Here is a 6,828-nt window from a genome sequence, read left to right as displayed (position 1 = left end):
TTAGTCAGAAAAAAAGCTTATTGTGGAATGTTAATGTCAGGAGTGTCCATTTTTTCAGCTTCAGATGTATCATTTGATTTGTTATGAATGTATTAGTGCACCCTCTCTGAGCACAGCCAACTCTCAGTATGCTGAGGGGGTGTGGCCTTTTGTTCATTGAAAGAGATGTCAAGTTAGTATCATAATACATGAAGCTTTCAAATTTAGACAAATTTATGGGACCAGTGTGATTCTTGCTATGGGAGATAAACATTGGCTAATCAGTGCTAGCAGGTGATGAATATATTGTCACAGTTGCTGTGGATGTTTTTGAACAACTAAAGTTAACTAAATTGTAGCAAACTACTTTCATTACTTGTTTGTGGACTAACTAGCTGACATCCTACTGACAACTGACTGATGGAGCAATAAGGATAACTCAAGTAGATTATACAATCTTTTCAAGGAACTAGATTGGATGTCTGAAATGGTTTGATTCAATGGATATCCAGTGGGATACAGATCATAGGTCTTTCATCATTTTCATAACAACAGCAGTTCTAAAATTTTTGGCAATTTTACATCAACATACTTTCTGTTACAAAAATGCAATGAGATTGAAAAACACAATTTTCATTGTACTGAACCTTTAAACTCTTGCTTCCAGAATGTGAAGTAGTGCTGATTAAAATACATTTCTAGCCAAAAGAAAGACATGACAACATGACAGTAATGTTACATAATTCGCTAACCTACAATATTTGTACCTTGTTTTTAGAGTGCATGGAGAAATTAAAACTCACCTGGAAGAAAACATGCTTTTAGTCCTATTTAGAACATGGGGTAGTGGTGCACTTCAGCCTCCTGTGGTCGAGAGAGTATCACAACAACATACACTTAGAAAAATGTTCCCAACACAAAAAAATTACCTGCCATAACTGTCTTCTTCACCTGTTTTTGACACAAACACACACACACACACACACACACACACACACACACACACACACACACATACAGAAATCACCTGCTAAAACTTTTTTTCTCCACAGATGAAAAAAGTAACTTAGAAAGATTAACCCAGCAAAACCTTTTTTTTTTCACCTGTTCTTAAGTCATAAACACAGGAGAGAAAACACTTTAGATAAGACTTAGAAAATGGATCTCCAGAATTTTTTTTTTTTTTCTCACTTGCCTCTCAGGGCTTCAATGCCTGTTGTGGAAAGGCATTTCTTGTATTTTTGTTTACTGTTTGGTTGACACTGTCAGTTGCCTCATGTGTGGTTTTTGGTCTTCTTGCCTTGTGTCTCTTCTTGGCCAAGTATCATTGTTTGTCGTGAGGTCCACTGATACAGGTCTTCAAGGTATAAAGCTTGTTGGATTTAATCCCAGGCTGCACACACTCATGGAAAGCACCAATTTGGAGTCCATTTTAATTTCTCTTTTACAACATCAGGATATGTTGATGTTCTGCTCAGTTTTTGTCTTTAAAGGGCTTACATACAATGAAAGCCAATTTACATCATTTTCTGGTAATTGGAAATACAAATTGACCATATTTAGGAAACTCTTCGAATATAAATAAGATGGCTTTCAGAGCAAAGTTTTCTACTACCCAAAAGGACGGTTTGCCGGTCAGCTGAATTCTTGAGAACACAGTCAAGTGTGTATGTGTGTGTGTGTGTGTGTGTGTGTGTGCATGCACGCTAACACTGCTTTCTGCCTATGTCCATTTTGTACCACCCATGGACTACATGCTGATTATTGCTATTTCCACATTTTATCTTCATGTTTGTTCCCAAACAAATGCAGCATAAAATTAGTCAGAGTGGAGCCACTGAAACAGACCATTTGCCAGAATTAACCTCCTGAAATGTTTAAAGAGGAGAGGGCTGTCTTTACTGAGAAAACACTGTATGACAGGTAACGATGTTTGTTGTACTAATTCAAAAATTAATATATTACATTCATGTGTATCTGTCAGAGGGGCACACAAGCCTAACAGAGAATGAAACAAAGTCATCAAAGACAGAAATCTGCAAGAGATTTTGTCCATTCCAGTCTCATTAAACATCAAAAGCCAAAAAGTAGTGTTTAGGTTCCTCTAGATGCCAAGAACCAAACTTCAGATATGTGTTTAAATCTGAGAGGAGATGCCACTGAGGAGATCAGTATTCCTCTCACAGCTGGCTAGTTCGTACGTGTTCAATCCTGAGGCAGGAAGCCAGATGAATACCAGAGCAGTACAGCAAAATGGATGAAAGTGACCACAGCACAGCCAAGAGTAAGACCACTGCAAAGTGTTCGATAAAATACATCACCTGTACATCTGTCCCAGCTTCTTCTTGGACCTTTCTCTCTTCCTTTGACCTCACCCTACTCTCCTCTGTGACTGAGTCATATACCAGTCTTGTATCTTGCCTTTGGGACAGATTATGGCTCTTTGCTCTCCCACTGTCCCCATCCTGGCCTCTCCCACTGTGACTGGCTGCTCCTTGTCCTTTGCCATAGCTAGAGGCTGTTAATGCCAGTCGGTTGGTTCAATGGTGGAAGTCTTTTGACCAGCCAGTTTACTAAACTCTGGGAACCATCAGTGTGTGTGTTTGTGTAGTTGTGTAGGTGTGTAATCTTGGCAGTAAACTGTGATGTGTTGCTGTCTCCTGGCCTCCTGCCTTCTATGTATCTCTTAACCTGGTTGTGGGTCACATCCACTCCCTGGGGCCAGATGCATAAAAATCTGTGTTGATTCATGACTGAAACTGTGTATGCACAAAGCTGGAAATATGCATATGTATTCTTTTCATCAGATTTATAAAGCTGTGTGTAGGCATGGTTCTGTTTTATAAATCTCAGTCATTGTGGAACTGGGCATACGTGGGCGAGCCTCATTTCCACTCTCACAATTAGCCATAAATGGATGAAGACACGCTCTTAACTCGCCGTTTTCATATCAATTTGCTGTCTTCTCCACCACTTTTCACACCCGTCAATGAAACAAATGGGAAAGAAGAAGTGAAGTTTCACCAATTGTGTTTCACTGTAAACTGCTGTAAACAGCCAAGAACAGCAGTCATTACATGTGACCATTAAGCTGTGTGGCTCTTTAAGGTGTCCATATCATTAATTCATCACACGGACCAGTACACCATGGTCAGCAGCAGTGATATCTCAGAAATGTAAGCAATGATTACTTTGTAGCGCTCATATCTACAAGGTTAAAAAAATTATAAAAATGAATAACATAAAAGTAGGTCTAATTAAATAATATTACGTTTATGAATGCGCCTTTGATCGGCATTTTTTCCCTGTGTAAATGCAAAAAAAAAATCACACAGTCGGTGCAGTTGGTTGTCAACCTAAACAAACAATGTTTTACTAAAAGATTACGTCTCTCAACTTCCATTTCCATTCCAATCCCATTTCCACCCTCACATCACCCTCAGAATGCTTTAGAAAAACATGTGTGCGCCTGGTCTGAAGAATGCATGAGGTGCGCACATTCTCACTGCATATTTTGTGTTTATAAATACCAATTCATTTCTGGGAAATGGTGTATGCATGTTTTTTTGCGATTTTGTGTTTAAACAACAGACCCTGATGCCATACAACCTGCATTGTAAAACTTTGGTGGTAAACATAGTAAGTCTAGAGTAAGCACACAGTCAGTAAGTAGACACATACCTTTCTCCCTTCATGTCAGCAAGCAACCCAATTTGAAGACATAATTTCGAGCAAGACAGGTGATAATTTTCTACTAGATCTAACTTGACAGAGATATAATGTAACATTTGAAACAATGAAAGCACAGGTCTCTGCAGACTGTGAATACAACTTAAACTGCAGGGGTTTATGAATCTTCAGTTTCCTGCAACGTGACAGATAGAACATCTGAATGCTTTATCTTTTACTGCTTGTTGTGAAACAATAACATATTGAAGCCTTCAGGCAATAACTGAATCATGAACAACACTGTTTGGTGGATCAGTGTTTGTTTAGATTTAAGAAGTTTGATCTACTCTCATCTCTCCTCCCGCTGTTGTTACAGTTATCTAGTGTTCTTGTGCGTGCATTCAATGTGTTTGTTAGACCATAAGGATTCACACAAAATGCATTTTCCTGACAAACATTGAATGTAAACAGAAACTTTATTTGCAGGAAAACTCCACAGTGCACTTTTAATGTAGATGACCTCTGTCAGCCACCATTGGAAGAGTTTGGGTTTTATCACTGGATTCTGTGCTTTATAGCTTTAAATGAATGGTAATGCTGGACTCCTCCAGCATCATCAGGACATTGTTGTGGAAATTCTGCGAACAAGCTGTTGTTTTACTGTTTCTGCATTTGGGGCCATTGTTTACCAAACAAAAGGACGTAATTACAGTTTCCAAAATTATTGTTTTGGTTAATTGGGAAAAGAGAATGGGAAAGACCCCAGGCATGAAAAAGGATTGAGCCATATGCATAAAGTGGATATCAGATAGTAGTAAACAGGCAACTGAGCTTGGCCTGTGAGGAGTCTGTTGGCCTGCCTGTCTCTCTGTATGTCCATCTGTCTTATCTTCCAGTTTTATTCTAGTAAATGCACAGAAGAATCACATCTTTTCCCTTTATGTTAGATGCCTATTCCATACAGACATCACATAGAGAAAACCGCTGATAGCCTGATAGGTTTCCTCCTCGGACCAGGAAATGCAGAGCAGCTCAGCCATTTAACCTGGAAGCCTGGACAAGAGAACCAAAATTATTCATACTTCATTCAGAACAGCAGATTCTGCTTCAGAGTGGTTCATGTAAGATAAAGTGACAAAAGCGAAAGCAATATTTCAAGTATTGTTTAATGCTTAACAGCATTATTTATGTTTTAGGTGACGCAGTCTCAGCATAAAAGTGACGACTAGCTCAAACTTGAACAAATATACAATGCCCTCAGGTCTTTTTGGGCTTGAGTTGAGGTGCAGACATAGACTGTATAAAAATAATGAACATAGCCACCATGATAGGTCACCTTGGTTAGCACAATACATTTACAGTCTGTGTTTAACTGTGATAATGCTAATGCTAATTTTCACTAGTGAAAATGGGCTTAAAACCATTAAAACTAGAGAAACTGAACATGTGACTCCTTAGAGGGTCTTTTAGTACAACCAAATGCTGAACAAGGCTTATTTAGGTGTCTAAAATGTTACAATACTTTCATGAACTGAAAACACACTGAAATAACGACGGCTATGTCTATGCCTACACTCTATGCCTGAATCTGGGATTTTTCCATGTTTACGTTACTTAACCAACAATGTCGCTGTGGTAGCAACTTGTCAATCACAACATAACCACGCCCCAAAGCATACCCTGCTTTATTGTCCAATTTAAATTAAATGGAACCATAATTTACAAAATGAACATTATGCAGTATTGAAGAAGACTTGAAACTAGTGATTTAGACCATAAACTCATTATGAAACTGTTTACTGAGATAATAAATCAAGTGAGAAGTAGGTCATTTTCTGAAAGACTTCCATACAAACTCAGTTAGTTTTGGAGCCAGTGGAGTCACCCCCTGATGGCCATTAGAGAGAATGCAGGTTTAAGGTACTTCAGCATTGGCTTCACTTTTCAGACCCAGAACTACCCGCTTGGGCGCAGACCTCCAACATACACGCCAACTCTGCTTGTCAACATTCTAATGTTGAATTCAGCTCTCAAAGCCAACAGTTTCTTTGTCTAGAGCAACAAATTTAGTTCAGTTCTTACAGTTAGCTGTTATAGTAGGAACATTTATTCTAGGTGAGATTTCGCAAACAGTAGTGGTGCAAATCCAGCGAAATGATGTTGTCAGTTTGTCTTTTGATCCAACACTTTGGTCCAGAACAATTGGACGGGATGCTTTTCTTTTTATTGACATATTTGAAGCACTACACCCACTTACAAACATGAAGCGGATAAGATGGACTTAAAGGGTCAATTTATTTCTTTACAATAAAAGTAATTTGATCAGTTTTAATTGTTTGTCCTAAATATTGTATATTATATTATTTACATTCCATTACATTATATTTGGATTCATACAAATCACAAATTAAAAACGTTTCCATCAGAGTCACATGAATGTCATAACCTGTTATATTCTAGAGAGAAAGAAAAATAGAAAAGAAGCATAAAATGGCAAAAAAGCAACCATAGGAACAGAGAACAGCAAATGAGATTAGGTGATGGTGGTACTGTAAAATGAGAGTTTCTCCTCTCAGGAAGAGATGACATGAGGAAGATGAAGACAAAATGAGACTCTGAGGGAGGAAGGTGAGAGCAGCTGAAAGAGGGGAGATGTGAGGCAGTGTGTAGTCTGCTGTCTCTACCAGACAATATGAGTCTGCTCTCTAGTTGTGTGGGTGACAGGTCTCAGTGTCTCCCAGAGGGACATGCAGCCCAGCTTCCAGGAAGGAGAAATACAATCTTCTAGTCGGGATAATGGTTCCACACTTTCATGATACGCTTCTTCCTTGACCCAGTCATTTCTCTTTGTCTGGTACCTCCATCAGCCTAAAGGTGTAACTTTGTGTTACTTACAGTGTAAAAATGTCTGTTCCGGTCCAGCTGGGAGCCATTTCCACTGTAAGTAATCAATATTAATCACTGATCCTCCTCCACTGCTGATTGACATGGAAAATGAAAGTCAGTGAGAGTGGGCTGTGTTGTAGATTGGACTTGGCAGAGGCTTAACTCAGTGGACCATGTAATGAGAAAATGTGCAAAAAATGAAATATATTGTAAATACTATATATTTGTACGTGTCAGTTTATCCAGTTTTGCTGTGTGATCTCTGAATACAATAAACACTATATATGTTTTCTG

This window comes from Thunnus thynnus, chromosome 7 (assembly GCF_963924715.1).
Source record: "Thunnus thynnus chromosome 7, fThuThy2.1, whole genome shotgun sequence".
Lineage (NCBI taxonomy): Eukaryota > Metazoa > Chordata > Actinopteri > Scombriformes > Scombridae > Thunnus > Thunnus thynnus.
This window is presented reverse-complemented; position numbering follows the sequence as displayed.